General features: G+C 36.9%; 1 long non-coding RNA gene and 1 pseudogene across 3 annotated transcripts in view; one reads left to right on the top strand and one right to left on the bottom strand.

Annotated features, from left to right (window-relative positions):
- LOC140613081 (uncharacterized) overlaps positions 1-24,539 on the top strand; it is a 412,316-nt gene that overhangs the window by 290,385 nt on the left and 97,392 nt on the right. The window lies entirely within an intron of this gene.
- LOC140613572 (ADP/ATP translocase 2 pseudogene) lies at positions 1,950-3,390 on the bottom strand (annotated as a pseudogene).

Here is a 24,539-nt window from a genome sequence, read left to right as displayed (position 1 = left end):
TAAAGGATCCAGATGACATTAATTGCTCTCAGAGGCTTTATCATTCTATCTCTATCAGCAGATAGGGTAATAGCTGATTCCTCTGATCCAGCCAGGAATTAGGCAGAGTTAAGACTGGTTGCAGTTTCTCAAAGGTTCTGTCCACCTCTAATTTTCTTCTGTATACAAAGGATAATTTTTAAGATCTTTGAACCAAGAGCCTAGTGTGTTCACTGGGGCACTGTCCCCTGGTGGGCTTGAACTTGAATCCCCACACACATCGCAGGGAGACTGCAGAACACCCCATTCAGCTTGTTAGCAGGTTTCTTCTTGGCTTTTAGCCTAATGCCCTCTACAGAACCAGAATTTGACAAATGTCTTGGGGAGAGGCTAGCCTATGCATTAGGCTTGGTTCTCTGCGTTTCTGTTACTACCTGGCCATCAGCCCTTCAAGTCTTTGGTTTTGTCTCTCCACGAGACCACCGAAGGTCTCTGGTTTTTCTGTCCCCCAGCAGTGCTCCTGTGCTTAAGCAAAGTCCAGGTGCACAGCCTCCTGCCCTGAGCCCAGATTTGGCAAATATCTCCCAGAGCAAAAGCGGCTGCAAAAGTCAGCTATCATGCTGTATCAGCAGCTCTTTGATGCCTTGACTCGTTAGAGGATTTTTGAAGTTTACCTCTTTTGGTTTTTTTCTCGGTGGGATCATTGGCCAGCTGCAAGCTTGGCCATGCCTTAGAAACAAGTGACTGTTGGGATATTAAAAAGTAGATGCTATAAAATGATAATCTTATAAATTTTTATTATAAATGTTTTTAGTTGCACAGAAAACTTGAAAGAATGGTAAATCCTATGTCTATAGCTCACATTGAAAAACCATTGCCCTTTTACTATATATGCTCTATCACCTATCAAACTTTTGCAGAACGATTTTAAAGTAATTTGCAGTCTTATGACATTTCCATTACAAACAATTCAGCAAATATCTTCTAAAAATAACAGTATTTCCTTATGATACCGTATTGCACCCCAAAATATAAACAATATATAAAAAGATAAACAAATATATAATTTGCTAACTAGTCTATAATACAACTTTCCATTGTCTCCAAAAGACCAACTATAGCAGTTTCTTCTATGATAAAACCATGCATGACTTATGATGTTTCTTTTAATCTAGATTCTTTTACTCATGACATTAACCATGTGAAGATACTAGACCAGTAGAGTCAGAGTAAATATTTTTGGTAAGGACACGACCTAGGTAATCTGCATAATTCATACTGTATCGTTTCAACAGGCTTGTGCTCTCTCACAGCTTCACCATTAATGATACTAATTTGATCATTAGAATAAGGTGGTGACAGATTTCTTCCCTTGTACACTTATGTTTTCCCTTTGTCATTGCCAGGTCATCTCACACTGCAGATATCCTATTCCCCACCCCCAAACTTTTACTTAATGGTTTAGTATTTATTGATGATTCTTGCCTAAATATATCTCATTGAAGTTTGTCATATGGATAATTTTCTGCTTCTGACATTTCTCCTTCATTCATTATTAGGCATGTCTGTTTCAAGACATTTTTAAAAACCTCCCTTTGTCAATTGACAATGCACTATACTTCCTTCCAGTGATGGAGGATAAATTCTAGTTACCCTTAAATTACTGATTTTCTTAATAAGAAGATGACCTATCATCTTTAATGCTGGCAAATAGGTTAATTTCAGGTTTTTTAAATTTTTACTTATTTTTTTATTTCAGATTTTTTTTTTATTTCTTCAAACTTATTTATCAGGAGTGACTTAAATAAAAAATATAATTGAGTCCCATCATCATGGAAATGGCTTTAAGAGAAAACTGGTCAGGTGAATACTATTACTTCCCATTTTCAGCCAGTAAATAGTTGCCGTTGATAAATAGCCAACAGTCTGTCAAGAATGTTTAACATATATGATACAACATACCTGTTCACGAGGGGCAAAAACTAGGAAATAAGTTACTCAAACTTCTTGATTTCATCATACAAGGCAACCACAAAAGTACCACTCATGCCTCTCAGAACCTTGGTCAAGGCACCCATGAAAAAAGTTTTGGCTCCTTCATCAAGAGCAATCTTCCTCCAGCAGCAGTCAAGCGTGCCTGTATATACATGATGTCAGTTCCTTTGTGCCCTGACTGCACCATCACATCGTAAGGCCACAACAGTATTGAATGGAGAGGAAGTCAACCCAGCAACCGCTGTGACAGCTTGTGCGATCATCCAGCTGATGGAGATGGAAGTATCCTTGGGATCTAGAAGCATTCCCTTTGCAGTGTCACAGATCTGGAATTGGCAGCTCGGTAGATGAGAATATCCTGCACAGATATGTTAAATTTGCTATAGGCCCTTAATTCCACCAGATTTGTAGATCTTAATCAGGCAGTCACCGAGGCCTCTGCATTTCCTTTCAGCTCCAGCTTTGCCCACATCCACTGCTAGACTGGTAAGGGCAAGATCAAGAGGATACACAGAACACAAAGATGTGGCCCCAGTGGCACCAACCCGATGCCAGATTCCTTGCATAGTGCCAGAACTGGGCTCTCTTGGCCACACCCAGGAAGATTTGCTTGTATCCATCCCTGAAGGCAAAGTTGAGAGCCTGAGCAGGGAAGTATCCATTGACATTGGCCAACTTACCAGGCAGGACGGAACTCGGTGCTCTGTGGGGTTATGAACCAGGTAGTATATATGCCCTTGTATTGCTTCTCTGTGGTGAGTTGCTTGCTGGCATGCTACATCTGCAGCAGCAGCTTGACCACCAGCACTACCATGGTCTTGTTGGTGGCAGCGGCCACTCCATTAGCCAGGAAGTCCTTGGGGAAAGGCACAGTGGCATCTGTCAGGTTGAAAGGAAAGAGGAGGTGGGCAAATGTGGGACTGCAGTAGGAATTGGCTGTGACTCTGGGGCTCTGGAGTCTTTTGTTTTTTAATATAAGCACAGACTTGTGGATTTTTTAAAAAGATTTTATTTATTCATGAGAGACACACACATACACACACACACAGAGAGAGAGAGAGGCAGAGACATAGGCAGAGGGAGAAGCAGGCTCCCTGCAGGGAGCCAGATGTGAGACTCGATCCCAGGACCCCAGGACCATGCCCTGAGCTGAAGGCAGATGCTCAACCGCTGAGCCACCCAGGGATCCCTTAAATTTTGATTCTTAAACAAGTAACTCAATCTGTCTACTCCTCATCCATTAAGTAAAGGGTTTGGATATCTCTGCATTCCTTCTACTCTTCCTAAGTCACGTTGACTCTGCCTCTCAAATAAATTCCACAGCTGTTGCCTCCTCTCCACCTCACTGCAGAGTTCCTTACCTGAACCACCACAGCGTGTCGTCTTGCAATTTCTCAAGTCTTTTCTGTGCTCCATGCTGCTGCCGAAGGAACCTTTCTTTTTTAAGATTTTATTTATTTATTCATGGAAGACACAGAAAGAGAGAGAGGCAGAGACAGGCAGAGGGAGAAGCAGGCTCCATGCAGGAACCCGATGTGGGACTCGATCCCGGGACTCCAGGATCACACCCTGTGCCAAAGGCAGGCGCCAAACCGCTGAGCCACCCAGGGATCCCAGACTTGTGGATTTTTATTTATTCAATCTGTTCAATGAATTACAGTCCTTATTCTTCTTGATATTTAAATTAGGCCAGATATTGCCAGTAATGGCTCCTCTCAGTTGGTTTGTGTCATATTTGAGCACTCCTGTGCTTTCTATGCAAGAAGATACTCTGCTCTCACCTTGTACGTAAACCATTTCTCCAGAAAGTCCTGGTTTCTTTAGCTGGGAAATAGCATATGGAAATCAAAATGATTGGACTAGTGATGCTCATTACTAAAGGATGATACTGCATCAAGGGTAATGGACAGTGATCTACCTACATACCTTTAAAAAAAACCCATTAATTTTCATTGATATTTCAAATTAACATTTAACATTACAATTTTTCTTTGTTGATGTTCTATTTGTGTACCTTTTTATTTCCACTGAAAATCTGGGTCCCTAGTCATTTATTTCCTAGTTTTCTCTGTACCACAAAACATAAAAAATTTCAAAATTACAATACCACTATTATTAAATATTGGAATATAGTCTAAAAATAAACAGTCCTATGAAGTAGTCTTTTTTTGAAGTATTTTTCTGATATAAGAATGTATTTTCTATTTGGCTTGTTTTCAATTTTTTGGTTTGACTTTTTTTTTAAAAAAAAGTTTTATTTTGCTTTTGATCATGTAAATGTTTTAATTGCCTCTGATTCATCCCATTGATGAGGGAGAGGTTCTCGCCCTAGGATTAGGGCAATAACCAGACACGTAATACCTGACACTGGACCAATAAGATAGATAGCAGTTTATTAGACACTTATGCTCCCAGCATGGGGGAGAAGGGAGGAGGAGATCCTACTTCATGCAGGGTCACACCAGGGCTGTTTTCAAGAACAGAGTGAACAGAAGAGCTGTGGGAGGCAGGCTTTTGTAGTATCAAGAGGATGGGCTGCCCCCTGATTCCTGCAGAGGATGTGACTGACTCCTGCAGGAGGATACGATTGGCTCCATGGAATCATTCTGTGAGCCAGCAGAAAACAGAAACCCTGTGCTCAGGATACATAAAAACAGTGCCCGGTCCCTTTGAAAAAGAAGGTTTGTGAGGCTAGAGGCCCTGATATCCCCAGGAGCAGAGCAGGGAGGAAACCTCAGTTCAAGACAGTCCTGATTTTACCAGATGTCAAGGCCGCACATCACATCAAGCCTTAATTTAAGTCTTAGACTGCAGTAAAACATTTATGTGACTCAAGCTCGAAACCGTATAAAATGGAATCCTTGGAGTATTGTTTTTCCATTTTTCTCCCTTCTTCTCTATCTCTCACATGGATAAGCCTATTTTCTTAGATTCTGACTTGTTTTTCTAGTATCTCATTTTGAAAAAAATAAGCAAATGAGCAGATCTCTCTCTTTCTGCTACTTATCATCTGTCTGCCTCTCTGTCCCCTTCCTTTCTAGCTCAAAAGAAGCATACTCATCTCATTCTGCATTTTGCTGTTCTCAGCAGAAACACTTTGTATTAGCACATAGAGATCTTTTTATTTTTTTACAGCTACGTTGCACAGCATTGTGTGGGAGCAACTATAGTTTATTCAACAAGTTCTTTATTTTAGTAGGTGTTTGAGTTGTTTATAATATTTTGATAGTATACGTGGTGCCACCATGAATAACATTGTGCATGTATTATTTCCTTTATGATGGTATATCTTCCTGGTACAGTCTAAAAGTGGGATTACTCTGTCAATTCATGTAAAATGCTGTTAGGGATTGCCAAATCCCTGATCATGTGGAGTTGTACTATTTTCCCAACAGCAGTGTATGCCTCTTTGTGCCCTTACCCACTATGTATTTTCAAACTTCTGGATTTTTGCCCATATAAGAAATGTCAAATCAGTGAAATCTTATATATATTTCTCATGTGAATGAGATTTATGGATCTTCTTGTGCATTCAATTGCTATTTACATTTAATTTTCTCTGATCTGTTTGTTCTGGTTTTTTGCCTAACATTTTAAAAAGATTTTATTTACTTATTCATGAGAGACACACACACACACACAGAGGCAGGCTCCCTGTGGGGAGCCTGATGTGGGACTCAATCCCGGGACTCTGGGATCACGCCCTAAGCCAAAGGCAGATGCTCAACTGTTGAGCCACCCAGGCATCCCTTGCTTAACATTTTTAATAGATTTTTGGTCCCTTTCCTCTACATTTTTAAGAGCTCTTTATATGTTAGGGAGATCAATCCCTTTTTGTAATATAAGTAGAAATATTTACTCCTCGTTGGACATTTTTCTTTTTCATTTGATTATGCTGTTCTTTGCTATGCAAAGTATTTTAAGTTTTAATATATTGGAGCTTAAAACTATTTTCCTTTATTTTTTCTGAATTGTCCCCCATGCCCTGGTAATAGATAAATTCACACATGTTTTCTTGAAGTACTTGTATGGTTTGATTTTTTGCAGTGAGATCTCTTTGATAGGTTGGTTTGTTAGTTTGTTTGTTTTTAGACAGTGTGTGTGTTTGTTGGTGGTGGAAGGAGCAGAGGGAGAGAGAAAGAGAATCTTAAGCAGGTTCTACACCCTGAGCCCAGTGAGGGCCTCAATCTCATGACCTTGAACTCATGACCTGAGCCAAAATCAAAAGTTGGACATTTAACTGACTGAGCCACCCAGATGCCCCTGGCAGGTACTCTTTGAGGGTTGTAGCCCCTTGATAATTTTCTCTATTTCTTTTCTAGGAATTTTTTCTCTTTGACCTTTACTGCATTCAGTTTTGATGAGCCCTGTTTTCCTAGAAAATTACCCATTTCATCTAGGTTTTCAAATTTATTTCTTTAAAATTGTTCAAAAATAATCTCCCATGGCTTTTAAAGTTTCCTTCTTCCAATAATGATTTCCCTTTTATCATTTCTTATTTTGTATAACAATGCTTTTTCCCTTTATTTTTTTGAATAACTAGTTAATAGTTTGCTTATTTTGTTGATTTTTGCAAAGAACAGGCTTTTTAAAAAAGTAATTATAGCACTTTCTGTATTTTAACTTACTGATTTCTCCACTCAGTCTTTTTTCAAAGCCAAGAAACAAATACACAAACCTGCAAATAACCAATTGTAGGAAGACTTTCCTTGTTGGAACAGGAAAGCAGACTATATCCATTAGCGAGATCCCTTGCTTTTCCCCCAAATTCTGCCTTTGTTATATTATACATCTATACATTGGACTTCAAAAGCCTGCTGGTCCATGTAGCTGAACCATAGGGAGTCCCATTTTTCGAGCCTCCTCTAGATTTTGCTGACTTCTCAATGATTATAGGTTTAATTAGTCTCTTTCTGTTCATCTGCTTGCTTCACAAGAAAATAAGGCAAGAACTCCAGGGGCCATGGGCTTAGGCAGAGGTAACTTTGATCGTGGGGGGAGGGGGGGGTAAAAGCCACATACCAAGAATAGAAATTACTTTCTACACGCATGTCCTTCCTGATCCCAAATTTGAGTCAGCCCATTGGGGATTCTTAACCGTTACCTAAAATAAATGAGCTCTGGAATAAATGGGTCGGGGGCTGAGAGGATGTATATCCGGGACACATGGACATTGTGCCCCCAACTGGTTTCCCTACCTCTCATTCCCCTCCTCTCTATGCAGGCCTCTGCTCTTTTTGTCCACCTTCAGTGCACCAGATTGTTTGAAATTCAAACTCAGTGAAGCTATTTTTAGTTTTCTTGCTGGTAAAGTTTTGTAAGATTTTCTTTTTAAAGTTTTATATGGAAAATTTTAATCATGCATAGAAGTCAAGCAAGTGTAGAATGAATTGCACATACTGACATAACAAACATCAACATCTGTCAATCACATTTTGTCTTCCACCTTACATCACATCATATCACCTATGAATTTTTCAGAAGTCTCTCCTTAAGTAAATATACTACCAAAAATGCCACTTTCATGTTTAACAAAATAATAACATCACATATTACCCAGTGAATATTTCATTAATTGCCTCAAAAGTTCATTCATGGCTATTTTAATTGAATCAGGATCCAAAGTCCAAACTTTTAAAAATTTCCTTTTTTTAATTGAAGTATAACTGACATATAACATTATAGGAGTTGTAGGTATACAGCATGATTCAATATTTGAATATATTGTGAAATGATTACTACAATAAGTGTAGTTAACATCTATCATGAAATTAGAAAAAAAATTTTTTTGTAATGAGAGATTTTAGATCTATTCTCTTAGCAACTTTCAAATATGCAGCACCATATCATATCAGCTACAGTCACTATGCTGTACATTCCATCCCCGTGACTTAATTATTTTACAACTGGAAGTTTGTAACTTTTGACTCCCATCACCCCTCACCCCTCACTTTGGCAATCACTAATCTTTCTCTGTATCTATGAACTTGGGTGTTGGTTGTTGTTATCGTCGTATGAATTGTACATGTAAGTGAGCTCATGCAGGATTTGTCTTTCTTTGTCAGACTTATCTCACTGAACATATGCCTTCAAGGTCATTCATGTTGTCACTAATGGCAAGATTTTATTTTTTATGGCTGAGTAATATTCCAGTGTGTGTGTGTGTGTGTGTGTGTATGTACACACCATATCTTATTTATCCATTCATCTATCAGTAGACACTTAGGTTGTTTCCATATCTCAGCTGTTGAAAAGAATGCTGCAATGAACATGGAGATGCATGTATGCTTATAAATTAGTATTTTTGTTTTCTTCAGGAACTCAGAAATGGATTAATGGTACATACAGTAGTTCTATTTTTAATTTTTAAAGGAAATTCCACACTGTTTTCCATAATGGCTGCATCAATTTTCACTCCCACCAACAGAGCATGATAAGTTTATTTTTCTCCCCATACTTGCCAACACTTGATATTTCTTGTCTTTTTTATAAAAGTCATTCTAACAGGTATGAGATAATATCCCATTGTGGTTTTGATTTGCATTTCTCTGATGGTTAGTGATATTTTCATGTGCCTGTTGGCCATCTATATGACTTTTTTGGAAAAATGTTTATTCAGACTCTCTGCCCATTTTTAAATCAGGTTGTATGTTTTTATTGCTATTGAGTTGTATGAGTTATTTATGCATTTTGGATGTACCATTTGCAATATTTTCTCCCATTCAGTATATTGCCTTTCTGTTTTGTTGATGGTTTCCTTTGCCATGCAGAAACTTTTTAGTTTGATGTAATTCCACTTGTTTATTTTTGCTTTTGTTGTCTTTGCTTTTAGTCAGATCCAAAAAAACATCATGAAGACATGATGTCAAGGAGCTTGTTGGCCATGTTTTCTTCTAGGGATTTTATGGTTTCAAGTCTTGGACTTGAATGTAAGTCCTTAATCTGAGTAATTTTTGTGTATGATGTAGGATACACATTGTAGTTTTCAGACTTCTGCATGTGGCTGTCCACCCAACACCATTTACTGAAGAGATTTGCCTTTCCTTGTACATATTCTTGGCTCTTTTGTTATAAGTTAATTGACTCATGTATGTGTGAGTTTATTTCTGGGATCTCTATTCTGTTTCATTGATCTATGTATCTATTTTAATGACAGCACTATACTATTTTGATTACTGTAGCTTTGTAATATAGTTTGAGATATGACAGTGTGTTGCCTCCAGCTTTGTTTTTTTCCTCAAGATTCCTTTGGCTCTCTGGGAGTCTTTTGTGCTTCCACACAAATTTTAGAATGATCTGTTCCAGTTCTGTGAAAAATGCCATTAGGATTTTTGTAGGAGATACACTGAACCTGCAGATACCTTTGGATAGTATGGTTATTTTAACAAGATTCTTCCAATCTCTGAGCCTGGCGTATCTTTCCATTTATTTGTGTCTTCTTCAGCTCCTTTAATCATTGCCTTATAGTTTTCAATATACACATCTTTCACCACCTTAACTTTATTCCTAGGTATTTTATTCTTCTTGATGTGATTATAAAGGAGATTGTTTTCTTAATTTATCTTTCTGGTAGCTCATTATTGTTATATAGAAACATAAGTGATTTTTGTATGCTAATTTTGTATCCTGCAACTTTACTGAATTCATTCATTAGTTATAACAGTTTTTTGATGGAATCTTTAGGGTTTTCCTTATTTAGTATCCTGGCATTTGCAAATAGTGATAGTTTTACTTCTTCCTTTTCAATTTGAATACCCTTTATTTCTTTGTCTTGCCTAATTGCTAGCTAGGACTTACAATACTATATTGAAAAAATGTGGTAAGAATAGGCATCCTTATATTGTTCCTGAAAAGCTGGTAGCTGTGGGTTTGTCATATATGGTTTTTATTATGTTGAGGTATATTCCCTGTATATTAACTTTATTGAGAATTTTTATCATAAATGTATATTAAAGTTTGTTGGATGCATTTTCCATATCTATTAAAGTGATTATGTAATTTTTAAGCTTTATTTTGTTAATGTGGTGTATCACATTGCTTGATTTGTAGATATTAAAGGATTCTTGCCTTCCTGGAACAAATCCTACTTGATCTTGGTATATGATTCTTTTAATGCATTGTTGAATGGAGTTTGCTAATATTTTTTTGAGAATTTTTGCATCTATGTTCATCAAGGATATTTTCCTGTAATTTTTTTCTTAGAGTTCTTGTCTGATTTTAGTAGCTGGCCTTGTAAAATGAGTTTGAAAGTATTCCCTCCTCTTCTTTGTATGTTTGGTAGAATTCACCAGTGAAGACATCTGGTCCTTGACTCTTATTGTTTGTTGAGAGGCTTTTGATTACTGATTCAACCCCCTTTTTAATAATCAATCTAATCATATTTTCTGTGTTTTCATGATTTGGTCTTGGAAGATTTTATATGTCCAGGAATTTATCTATTTCTTCTAGATTATCCAATCACACATATTCCCGATGATTCAGAAAATGCAGACTAGTTTACAATTGGTCAAAGTTGGCCTCAATGTCTGGATAATTAAATCATTTATAATTCTGCAACTTTCAGGTACTTTCAGATATGCCAACTGAGCCAACAAATTATTGCCTTGTTTCACAAATAAACAAGAACATTTTTATTGTGTACTATTAATAGCTTATGAATGGCTGCCTTGAAAGTGCTAGAGGTACAAGAAATTTATTATAAGCTCTAAAATAATAACATTTATTTTTCTGGTTTTATAAGCAATATAATTTCATTGCTTGAATTTGGAAATTAAACAACAAAAAAGTAACAATTCTCTCACTTTGATATAAACAATTGAAATTGTCATATTTTTATTATCTACTTCCATGTGTATACTTACTTTTAAATGAAATGGTTCCTTATATATACTTTATATCCTATTTAGTAACATTAACATAGTTAATAATCATAATATCATGTTTTTAAATATTTCTCAAAAATATTTTTATTTTATTTTTTTTAAATAATAAATTTATCTCAAAAATATAATTTTTTTTTAAAATTTTTTTTTAATTTTTATTTATTTATGATAGTCACAGAGAGAGAGAGAGAGAGAGAGGCGCAGAGACACAGGCAGAGGGAGAAGCAGGCTCCATGCACCGGGAGCCCGATGTGGGATTCGATCCCGGGTCTCCAGAATCACGCCCCGGGCCAAAGGCAGGCGCCAAACCGCTGCGCCACCCAGGGATCCCTCAAAAATATAATTTTTAATGGCTATGTAACAGCCCATAACACAGACCTGGTTTAATTAACCTAGTCTTCTGAAGGTTAAATATTGATGTATTTTCATTTGCTACATCAGTACATCAATATTTTCATTTGATAAGTAACCTTGCAATCCTTCCTTTTGTGCATAAAAGTAAGCATTTATTTTGACTATATTAGGAATTGAGTTTACTGAGTTTAGGATAATGAACATTTTAAAGCTTATTGATGCAGATTTTTAAGTTGGTTCTAAGAAAGACTATAGTATTAATTTGTAGAATGTGAGAATCTCATTGTACTTTCTCAGGAACCCAGATTGACAGATGTCCCATCTCCCCAGAGCAGGAAAAGGAAAATGAGAAATGTAGCATATTGGTACCTAAGTTTTTGTCTAGATGTGACAGATTTTATGTCTGCTCATATTTTATTGGCCATAGCAAATCACATGACCACATCTAATTTCAGAGTGGGTAGGGGAGTGTGCATTTGGCAAGAGAGAGAATGAGAATTTTGTGAATAGTTAATTACTACCACACTATGCTCCAACCAAACCAATTGGGTAAGCACTGCTTTGAAGGCAAGTCCATTGGTGGTTCCATTTCTGGGTTTCATACTACCAGCAGTGGTATAGACTAACTTTCTTATTCACTGGTGGCCTCAAAGGTATGCTTTTCTTCAGCACCCTTGCCAGTTTGGAAACAGCACTTTTGTTCACTTAGCCATCAAATATTTTATATATGATACTATGTCTGGTATATTATCTTGAAAGATATCCTCCAGCAAATCCTTCCATTTCTGTATATTAATGTTCTTCTCACCAAGACATGGAGTATATTTCTCCTTTCCTTAAAACCAAGCTGGTTTTTGTGGCTTACTTTAACCAGTGCAATGTTGCAGAAGTGACATTGCCAGTTTGGGCCTAATCCTTACCAGTCCTAGTAGCCTCACTTGTGCTTTTTTGGAAGTGAGCCACCAGGTAAAGAGATCTCTGCTATCCTGTTAAAGAGATGACATGAAGAGAAATCCAGGAAAATGGCAGGAAACCTCAGCCATTGCAACCCTAGCTAGGTGTAGCCACACAAGAGCCTCCAGCTGGTACTATATGAAGCTAAATGAACTAACCTAGTTGAGTCCTGACCAAATTGCAGAACTATAAGCAAATAAATGATTGCTTTAAGCCACTAAGTTGAGGAATGGTTTCTTGTTCAACAACAGGTATGTGATCCACTATGCATGGGCCCCTGATCCTATACATTTATAGGAAAATTCAGTATGTGGTAATTGTTATGAAAGAGATACAAAATAGGAGATCAGAGCAGAGTGGTTACTTGCAGACGGAAGTAACAGGGAGTGCTTCCTGGAGATGTAAACAAAATGTGTTTTAAAGACTTAGCCCAGCTATGCCTTCATTACTATTAACCTCTAGGCATCTATATACCTCAGGAGATTCCATACCTTACCTCATCCCCTCCCCCACCAATGTCCTTCTAATTTAGATGTAAATAAATATTATGTCTTAGTGATTGACTTGAACCCTCCTGTCCCATTCTTTGCATTTTAGGAGGACTGTATTAGATAAATGAATCATTGAAATTTCAGGAACAACCACAGGGAAAGTGCTTTGGGAAGAAGACCTCATAGCGTCAAGCAACTTATATCACATAATCACTCTTTACTACCCTTACAGAAAGGCTAAGTCTACTCATACTGGGTAAGACTGTACTTCTCTACTATGTCCCCAGGATGACACAAGGGAACAATCTCTTCATTTGAAGACACATATGTTAATTCTCCCTTTGGAGTTCACCATAAGCCCTGATAAATTCACCAGCTCAATCAGCAACATCTATCTGTTTGCATTTCAAGGAGTGTTACCAAGATGTAAACCAACCTTGGTCTTCATTCTTCACTAGGTAGCTATTTCTGTTAAGCTCCTTCATCACTGAAGTCTCAAACTAGCACTCAGCTCAGAAGTCAGCAGTATGGAAGTAAGCACATAGATTTACAAAGTCAAACCCAGTGAAGCTGAGCAGTCTAGAGCTTAAATTAGAATACAGAAAAATTTAAAGATGTGCATACTATGTGTCCTAGCAATTTGACTCCTTCTAATATATCCTCAATGTGCCCAAGGTAAGAGTATGCAAGTATTAATGAAATGGCAAAGAATTGGAACCCATCTACTTATTTATGGACAAGAAAAATAAAAATGAATAAATAAGTGGTGGTATATAGCAGCAAAACTGAATGAAAATTACATTTATTAATATCTAATATCCACGAATCTCAAATATATGTTGAGCAAAAAAAGCAGGGTTCAGAATAACATATACAGTATGGCACCATTTATAAAGCTTTAAAAAATGGAAAATAATACTATATATTATTTATGAATATATATATAAATGTAGTCAAGTTTAAAATATGCATGGAAATGATAAACAGGAAACTCAGGATGCTGGTTACCTCTTGGGAGGGATTTATAGGAAAGAGATTAAAGAGAGAGATTCTATAATGACTATAATATATATAGATAATATTTTATTTCTTAAGCTGGGTACAGGAGCCTCAATATATTATTCTTGGTACTTTTTTGTATGTCTGCAATATTCTTCTTACAAAATAAATGTGGAAGAAAAAGTTGTTTTAGGTTGAACTGACTCATAGATTAATCTTGAACCATTACAGACCATGTGATTCTAAATAAATCACAAATCACGTCAGCTCTCAGTACTGCATTCTCCTTTCCTGAAATGAGGGACCTGAACTAAGATCTTTAAAGTCCCTTATAGTCCCAAAAAGGAATTAAATCTTTCATTCTAAAGCTTCTTCAAATAGATGCTGTGTTTCTGAAGGACAGGGAACATGTCTTTCCTGATTTACATTATTAGTGTCTTTTCTATTGTCTGTAGATTCTCAACAAATTTGAAGGCCTTATGTAATACACAAACAGCTACAATTTCCATTATTCACTTCTCCTAAGACAAATAGCTGCTGAGAAAATGGTCCAGGTACTCAATTTTAGGTTCCATGTGTGAAATAGCATCCCAGAGAGAAACTGCTTTCCTGTTCAACTCTACATCTTTAACCATACCTAACTAAGCAGATCAAGTGTGCTTCTGATTACAGACTAAAGGAAGTATCCTCGTATTTTTCATGTTAACCAATCCCTACAACTGGAGTTTCACAAGGATTCCCCTTAGGGGGTGCCTGGCTGGCTCAGCCAGTAGAGCATATGATTCTTTGTCTCAGGGTTGTGAGTTTGAGCCTCACATTAGGTTAGAGTTTACTTAAAAAAAAAAAAAAAATCAAACGGATTGTCCTTTGATGATTATAAGTGATGATATCTTCTTAAGGATGCAAAGTGCAAAAATGTCCGTCGAATTTTCTCTCCTTATAGAGCACATGGAAACAGAGATAATTTGGGTAGTATACATACATCTTCTGTCTCATTTAGCTTTTCAAATATCTCCAAATATATCTGCCTGTCCTACCCCATCCTCCCAAATATTGCTTGACAGTTACTTTGGATCTCACTTTGTTCTGCAGTCTCTCTGTGCATTTTTGGTTCATGTGTACTTAGACAGTACTCGTACTTGCTTAGAAATAGCAGGAAGATTTTATCAGGAATTGGAGGTGATAGAAGAGATGGTCCAAAGGTCAGAAAATCAAGGTTGGTGTCTTGCCTAGTGCCCTGGTAAGGAGTGTGTGAGCCTTTAAGCCTAGGATGTAATTATGCTTGGAAAAGAGACCATGTTGGGGAGAAATTCACAGTTCTTACACAGACCATTTATGCTGTACAATACTTAGAGATTATAGCTAAATATGAAGAGGTATTGAATTGAATGGAGTCCATGCCAGAAAATGTATGTCCTAATTTATCCTATTGTACATGGAGTGCCAATGGATGCAGCCATAGAATGCTGAAATGATTTATCACTGAACTTAAAAGAATGCACCCAGGTGTTATTAGGTAAAAACTGAAACTCAGAAGCTGTTTATCCTAGTGAAGCTTAATAGGACTAAGGCTACTGTGTGGATGGTGGGGAGCAAGTTATCAACCCATCTCCCCAAGTTAATGGCCAGAGGAGATTTTCTAACTCTGGCTGGCCTAGTTTCTCTTGTCATTTTGGGAAAATGAGTCCTCTTCTCCCTTGGAAAGACAAGTAGATTTCTCCTGTGACCAATAGGAATATACTTTTTTCATTAAATTAAATGGAGTTTGGTTCATGAAAAACACAAAAGAAGCCAGTTCTACAGGAGCAAACAAGTTGAATTGAAAGTCAATTACTTTCACCGTCTGCACCCTAGTTATACAATGAAAGCATTTTAAAAGGTGAAAATGTATTCGGCAAGTATTTTCTTATTTGGAGCCTAATTCTTTGTTTTTATAGACAGAGAGCTGGTTATTAGAACAAGAGAGGAAAGTTACTAAGTGAACATAAACATATATGTGGAACTAAGCTTACTTATAGGGACAGATATACATAAGACAGTGTGACAAATCAGAGATAATGTGGGAAAATAATGAGGTGGAAAGGAACGAGTTGAAAGTTTAGGGGAAAGTCATAGTGGTTTGATAAATGTGGACAAAGTGAATTTGAGGTAGAAATTTGAGGTACTTTGAAATCTGCTTAGAGCAACTTCTTGCAAGACATATCTATGAAGGCAAGGGACACAAAAGCAAAAATGAACTATTGGAACTTAATCAGGATAAAAAGCTTCTGCAGAGCAAAGGAAACAACCAACAAAACTAAAAGATAACCTACAAAATGGGAGAAGATATTTGCAAATGACTTATCAGATAAAGGGCTCTAGTATCCAAGATCTATAAAGAACTTACCAAACTCAACACCCAAGAAACAAACAATCCAGTCAAGAAATGGGCAGAAGACATGAACAGACATTTCTCCAAAGAAGACCTACACATGGCCAACAAGCACATGAAAAAATGCTCTGCATCAGTTGCCATCAGGGAAATACAAATCAAAACCATAATGAGATACCACCTCACACCAGTGAGAATGACTAAAATTAACAAGACAAGAAACAAAAAATGTTGGAGAGGATGTGGAGAAAGGGGAACCCTCTTGCACTGCTAGTGGGAATGTGAACTGGAGCAGCCACTCTGGAAAACAGTGTGGAGGTTCCTCAAAAAGTTAAAAATAGAGCTACCCTATCACGCAGCAATTGCACTACTGGGGATTTACCCCAAAGATACAGATGCAGTGAAACCACGGGACACTTGCACCCCAAAGTTTATAGCAACAATGTCCACAATAGCCAAACTGTGGAAGGAGCCTTGGTGTCCATCAACAGATGGATGTATAAAGAAGATGTGGTTTATATATACAATGGAATATTACTCAGACATCAGAAAGGATAAATACCTACCATTTGCTTCAACGTGGGTGGAACTGGAGGCTATTACGTGGAGTGAAATAAGTCAGTCGGAGAAGGACAATCATATAGTTTCACTCATGTGGAATATAAGAAATAGTGAAATGGACTATAAGGGAAAGGAGGGAAACTGAGTGGGGAAAAATTAGACAGGAAGACAAACCATGAGAGACTCCTAACTCTGGGAAACAAAGGGTTGCAGAAGGGGAGGAAGGTGGGGGGGGGGCGTGTGAGTGACTGAGTGGTGGGCACTGAAGAGGGCACTTGATGGGATGAGCATGGGTGTTATACTATATGTTGGCAAATTGAATTTTAATAAATAAGTAAAATCTTTGAAAAAAAAATCTGGTTAGTCTGCAGGGAGAAATGACTTGATATAGCAGTGTGGTGGGCAATGGGATGCATTACTCAGATCCCCTTCAATGAAGATTCATGTCCCAGCTCCTGGGAATGCTTTGGGACAGCAGACCTCAATTGTCAGCTCCTTCAGGGATTGTCTCATCTTCAAAGAGCCACTTCCTGCAAGGTTATGCCCTGCCCCAAAGTGGCCTGCAGCTAGTGACTGATCATTATGGGGACCTCAGTTAGCAAATAAGCTGGTACATTGTATAGGGCCTTAAAGGTATAAATGGCATCTTTCATACTGTATTCCAGAGGTGGTTGAGGAACTCTGTACGTTGGTGAGTACAAAGAGCAATAGGTGTGGGTTGTTTGTAGCTAAGGAGGATGTACACCAGAAGACCACTTCTGGAGGCCCAGTAGTGGGCTAGTAACTCTCTTAGCAAGTCTCTCTACTCACAGTGGAGAATGAGTGTGGGTTGGCCTGTGCTCATAGAGCTCAAAGAGCTGATTTAGGGCAACATGGCTAGGCTACAGCATTCATTTATTTGCCAGCCAGTCTAGCTTCAAATTTTGGCACAAATCTATGTTTTATGACAAGGATGATAATTTTACGTTCATGTATTTGCTCAATAAAAATATATTTAATACAATTTATTATCAATTTAATATCCTGTAGCATAAGGGGGAAAAAAAACAGCCAGGCACCATTTACCTGCAATTTAAGTAATCAGTTCCAAAGGAACCAGACATAGAAAAACAGGTGGGTTTTAAAGTCTTCTGAAGAACTTGTATAGACAATTTTGTCTGGGTTACCATCACTTTTGTATCCAGTATTCCAAAACAGTAATGCCCTGGACCTGTGCATTCTTCTGGGTGTTGCTTGTGTTAAGAGGGAGATGACTTCAAATTCAAACTCTTCTTTATCACTGAAGAATCTAAATTGCATCTGCCCAGGAAACCTGACCACCGTCACTGCCTGGGCACTGCAGATAAAGTGTCTTGTTGTTCATGGCTCTGGATCCTGAAACACTTTTCTATTATTAGCATAGCCTCTTTTATCAGCTTCACTCCCTCTCGGGTGTAGTCACATAAAGGTAATTGTAAATTATAAAACTAGTCTCTGGGAAGCTGGCCACAGCCAGATCCAAACTGCAACTCTATTTGCTGCTACCTTTATCTCTACCTCATTTTGTCTCCTAACTGGTGCTGTGATGAGATCAAGAATGACTTTAAAAAGATGCAAAATGATGGAGAAAGAAAAATTGAAGACTGTTGTTTTCTAACCTCTCCAGGAAGCTTAGTACTAAAGGAATCTTTTTGTTTACATCTAGCTTTTCTTGATTTTAATCAACATACTATATTCATCAGGGAAGAAAAAAGCAATTTCCCAATATTTGACAAGTGGATGCTTAGTGTCTAAATAATCCACTAAGGGCCAATGAGGAAACCAGGAACAAGAATTTTGAGTCACCCAGTCCATGTGGTGAATATTAGTGCTGCTCTCTGGTATGGCTGGGTCTTCCCTGTCTCTGAGCCCTAGAGAAGACTGCAATTCCAACTCTTTGTAGTTAGCAGGCATGTGATTTGCTTTAGTCAATGATGTATGAGAAGTCCTGCCTATTACTTCCAGGTGGAAGCATTCAAGAGGCAATGTGTAACTCTCTTTTTCCCTGCTATGACAAACACTTGAGTATCATGAAGTAATAGTGGCACCATATGATAGTTTGGAGTAATTCTGTATCTGGAGCCAAATTTACCACCACCAATATTGGACATGTGGTGGGAATGGTCAGTAGTTAACTGTGTTAAGCCATTGAAATTTTAGCTTTTAAATTTTAACTTATTCCTGCAGGTGACCTAAGCCTATCCTAGCTCTGCTATTGTGACACTGATCAGCCCCAAAGAAAAGTTCAATATTGATGTTTAGGGATCACATAATCAAAAAGTCCTCTGGTTATTCAGTCAGCAAGTCTTGTTCTCTCTGAAATTTTAGTGCATCACTCTTATATAACAAAGGAGAACTAAAGATCACTAAATATTTGAAAAAGTCTCCAATTTGAGAGGCTAAGTACAAAGCCAAATAATAATAATAATAATAATAACCTCTGAAAAAACACAGTCATGGAGCAAGAGAAGAGAAAGTATCATTTATATCATCAGAGAGATAGGAGATATTCTATCCATGAAAGAAAACAGAAAGATATATAAAATAAAAAATAAAAATTGTTAAGAGTTCTTATAAATGAAAGATATGATAGAAATTTACAATAATAGAAAGATTGGGGGAAAACTCTAACACAATGAATTTTTAAATTTTTAAAATAGAGACAATAGGAGTAAAAGGATAATCTGATTAGAAGCTCAATCTCTAAGATCCAATCTCTAATGAATATGAGTTCTGGAAAGCCTGAACAGAGAGAACAGGGAAAGGAAATTATCGGAGAAATAACACGTGAAAAATTCTTAGAGTAATGGATCAATGGAGTAACCAGCACAATAAATAAAGGAATACATACTCAAAGATACATCACATGAAATTTCAAAGCACTAGGAATAAGACATCCTAAAACCTTTCAAAAAGAAAAAAAATTAACATTTATAAGAAAGGATGGCAGTCAGAATGTCATCAGACTTATCAATAACAATCCTGGAAGCCTCAAGACACAGCACAATACCTTTAAAATTCTGAGGACAAAAAAAATAAAAAAATAAATAAATAAAATAAATAAAATAAAATTCTGAGGACAAAATATTTTCAACTTATAATTCTACACTCAATCAGATAACTGTTAGAATTTTTAGTATACAAGTCTCAAAAATTATACTTCTGCACATTTCTCAAAGAACTACATGTGCTCTGGGGTACCTGAGTGGTTTAGTCGGTTATGGTCTGCCTTTGGCTCAGGTCATGGTCCTAGGGTCCTGGGATCAAGCCCCACATGGGGATCCCCACTCAGTGGGGAGTCAGCTCCTCCCTCTGACTGTGCCTCTTCCCCTGCTTGTGCTCGCTCTCACTCACTCACTTTCTCAAACAACATCTTTTTTTTAAAAGAACTAACTACATGGGATCCCTGGGTGGCGCAGCGGTTTGGCGCCTGCCTTTGGCCCAGGGCGCGATCCTGGAGACCCGGGATCGAATCCCATATCAGGCTCCCGGTGCATGGAGCCTGCTTCTCCCTCTGCCTGTGTCTTTGCCTCTCTCTCTCTGTGACTATCATAAGTAAATAAATAAAAATAAAAAGAAATAAAAAAAATAAATCTTTAAAAAAAAAAAAAAAAAAGAACTAACTACATGTGCTCCACCCATCCCTACTCTCCAAGCTTATATATTAGCTGATTTCATCTTTAGGGCAACTGAATAAGGTAAGTCTGTGTTTTCACCACCATTTTACAGATGGGAAAATTGAGACATAGATAAACAATGTCTCCAAGGTAGCACAATTAATAATATAGACCTGGAATCTGAACTCAGGCAGTCTAACTCCAGAGCCCATGTTTTTCCTCACTATTTTCACGGCCTCCAAGACAAAGATATTTATCCCAGGAAATGTGCTCAACACAGAATAGAGATAAAATTATCAAAATAACTGTACATGAGATCTGAAGTACACATGGCAAGGGGGGCGGGGTGCGGAATTAAGGACTGTAAAAGAAATATTTCCACAGGGGAAAAAGTGGATACTTTATCTGAAATGTTTGATCACAGTAAAACTTTGAGTTTTACCTTGGAAGATTTATATAAAGTACTTTTTAATTACAGGAAGAACTAAAGTGCAGAATAAGCATGGTTTGCTATCTACTTGAGATATAAGATTATTTATGTATTTATAACACTTACCAAATATTGATTTAACCAAAAATTGTAAAAATATCTTTGGAGGCAGGACTTCCAACCATGATGAAGAGATTAGAAAAGTCTCCCTGTTGGGCCGCCCTGGTGGCTTAGTCGTTTAGTGCCACCTTCAGCCTGGGGCGTGATCCTGGAGACCCGGGATCGAGTCCCACTCCAGGCTCTCTGCATGGAGCCTGCTTGTGTCTCTGCCTATCTCTCTCTGTGTCTCTCATGAATGAGTGAATGAATGAATTAATGAATGAATAAATAGTCTTTAAAAAAGAAAAGTCTCCCTGCCAAAAAACAAGTATGATACCGACCAAAACTGTCAAAAAAACCATTAAGGGCTCTGGAGGTTAAACAAAAACAAATAAAAAATTAAGAAGCATGTACTCATGAAAATCTCAAGCACTTTGAGTAAGAATAAATCTCTAAGTTTCCAGCCTTCTTGCCTGGGGCTGCTCCCTCCCCTCCAGCTCAGCTGATGAGAAATGTCATTCTTCCATAGTAGAGCTGGCTGTGAAAAGCTAAAGCTTCATAGCCAGAGGGGACTGCAAGCAGAGAGCAAAAGTCCATGCCTAGAGTCATTGTCAGTAGAAGTAGCAAACTTAGTAGTAAATAACCAGGAAAAACCCAAAGCCCTGTTACACTAGGGTCTGGTCTGATTAGAGTGAGTGGAAAACCAGCCAGAAATGTATAGAGATACTGGCAATGAAAGTATCATAAAAGTATTAGACAAACTATATATATCCTTGGCCAACCAGGATGCTGGTGCCTGCATTCAGGAAGCTCAGAAGAGTCCATTAGAAAGTAAAAGTTGAAGCAGACTTGAAAATGCCTGAATTTAAATGTGCTGTTTAACCCACACACAGCTCCATTGACATGGCATGGAAGGCTTATAAGCTAGAGTTGTTTGAACACAAACTTCTGACCAACTGTTGGCTGACCACTAAGCCATGCACAAACAGGTGTGATCCCAGGGAGCCAGAATAAAATTATAAGCCAAAGGATAAAACAAACAAAATAACAAGTAGAGATATTAACAGCTACATATTGCAGAGGAGAAAGGTTCTTCAGGTTAAATATAGGCAAGTTCACTAAAATAATAGCAACTTTCAGGAGTTAAAAAATGTATATATGTAGCAGAATTCAGAGTTGCTGTAATTTAAAATGTCTAATTTCCAACACAAAATTCTGAGACATGCAAAGGAAACAGGAAATGTGTCTCATAGGGGGAAAAGGCAGTCAGACACTGACTCTGATGTTGGACTTAGAAGCAAAGACTTCAAAGTTCCTCTTACAATTATGTTAAAAGAGTTAAATGAAGCCAGGCTTAAATAATTTTAAGGGAAATATGATAATCACTAGCAATATCAATAAAGAAACAGAGACTATAAGAAGAGGACCAAATAATAACCAAAATTAAATAGTCACTAGATGGTCTTAAAAGTCACTTGAGATTGTGGAATTAAGAAACTAAACTTGAACACAGACCAATAGAATTATCCAATCTGAAGAACAGAGGGAAAAAGATTAAAGAAAAAAGAGAGATTCAGAGAGATTCTTTGATAACATCTTTCATGTGTACTTGGAATCCCAGGAGAAGAAAGAGAAAAAGAGGCAGAAAAAAAATGTTAAAAAGAATAATGGCTAAAGGTTACCAAATTTAGTGAAAAACATTTATATGGAGATCTAGATAGCTTCAATGAACTCTTTTGTCAGAATAAAGACAAAAGATCTGTGTCTACATACATCATAATCTAACTGCTGAAAGACAAAAAGAAATCCTAAAAGCAGTAAGAGAAAATGGCTTATGAGTTTTCAGTGATTTCTCATGAGAAACCATGGAGACCAGAAGGCAATAGAATGACATTCAAAAAGCTAACACAAACACCATCAACCAAGGCAGTTTCTATAGTGGGCAAATTGTATCCTTCAAAAAAATGGCAAAATAAAGACATTCTCAGACAAATCTTATTTTCTTTTAAAAAATAAATTTGCATATGACAGTAATTATAATACAATATTATTGGTTTATGGCATATAGAGAGATATATATATGACAACAGCAGAAAGGAGAGGGGAGGAAGTGAATCAGAGAAATGTTTACAAGAATCAATTCACTATTAACCTGATGTATGTAGTATGAGGATACTTATTATAATCCCAAACACTAAGAAAATGGCTAAAAAATATTTAGTTAAAAATCAACAGATTAGTTAAAACGGTACCCTCAAAAACAAGTATTTAACACAAAAGAAATCAGTAAAGGAGATGACATGAGACATATGGAAAACAAATAGAAAAGGTAGACACAAATCCAGGAGTATTAATAATTATATTAAATGTAAATGGATTATACCTCAATCCAAAGGCACAGATGGTCAGGCTGGATATTTTTTTAAGTATGATCCCATAGTGTGTTTTCTATAAGAAACACACTTTAGATTCAAAGACACAAATAGATTGAAAGCAGAAAGATGGAAAAGATGTATCATGCAAATAGTAACCATAAGAACCTGGGTGGCCATAGATATATATAAAATAAATTTTAAGGCAGGAAATATTAGAAGTGAAGTGGGCTATTTCATGATAATAAAAAAAATGTCAATAAATCAGGGATATATAACAATAATAAATATTTGTGAATCTGAAAACAGAGTTCCAAAGTACATAAATGTTCTTCAAGAAAACTTATAGGTCTATGAAGAAATACACTGATAATTAAGGGGGGAAATTAGATCAAATGATAATGCATATACCTTATTTCAAAACTCTTGGATATAGCTAAAATATTATTTGGAGAGAAATGCAATGTAACTAAATGCTTATACTTTAGATGAACAAATACTGAACATAGATGATGTAAGCATTCATTTATGAGACTCGTATAATCTTGATATCTACTTGACTCTTCTTTTTTTCCTCAACTTTATTGATATAACTGACATAAAACATTGTGTAAGATGTGTAGCGTATTGATTTGACACACTTGTATATTGCAAAGTGATTACCACATTGTATAGCTAGTACCTCTATCACATCACATAATTACTATTACTTTCTTGTGAGAACACTTAGATTTACTTAGTTAGCAACTTTCATGTGTATAAACAGTATTATTGAATTGTTTTCTTTATTTCTTAGGTATCTCATTGTTAATATAAAGAAATGCAACTGATTTCCGTATGATGACTTTGAATCCTGCAACTTTGTTGATTAGTTCTAATAGTTTTTTTTCATGGAATCAAGGATTGTCTATATATAAAATCATCTACAAAGACAATTTTACTTCTTTCTTCCAATTTGGATGAAAAATTGAAATGAAAATTTCTTCCTTTTCCTCCCTGGTTGCTCTGGATAGAACTTCCAGGTCTATGTCAAATTAAAAGTGGTGAGAGTGGGCACCTTTGTCTTGCTTCTTACTTTAGAGAAAAAGCTTCCAACCTTTTCCTATTGAGTATGACGTTAGCAATGGGCTTATCATATATGGCCTTTATTATATTGAGATATTTCCCTACTGTACCCAATTCATTGATAATTTTTATTATGAAAGGATGCTTTATTTTTGAAAAATGCTTCTTCTGCATGTATTGTGATGATTGTAAGATTTTTACCTTTCAGGGGCATCTCAGTGGCTCAGTTGGTTAAGTAGCTGCCTTCAGCTCAGGTGGTAATCTCAGGGTCCTGGAATCAAACCTCACATTGGGCTTCCTGCTCAGTGCGGTGTGTGCTTCTCCTTCTCGCTCTAGCCCTCCTCCTCCTTAT

Source organism: Canis lupus, chromosome 21 (genome assembly GCF_048164855.1).
Source record: "Canis lupus baileyi chromosome 21, mCanLup2.hap1, whole genome shotgun sequence".
NCBI classification, from domain to species: domain Eukaryota; kingdom Metazoa; phylum Chordata; class Mammalia; order Carnivora; family Canidae; genus Canis; species Canis lupus.
This window is presented reverse-complemented; position numbering and strand designations above follow the sequence as displayed.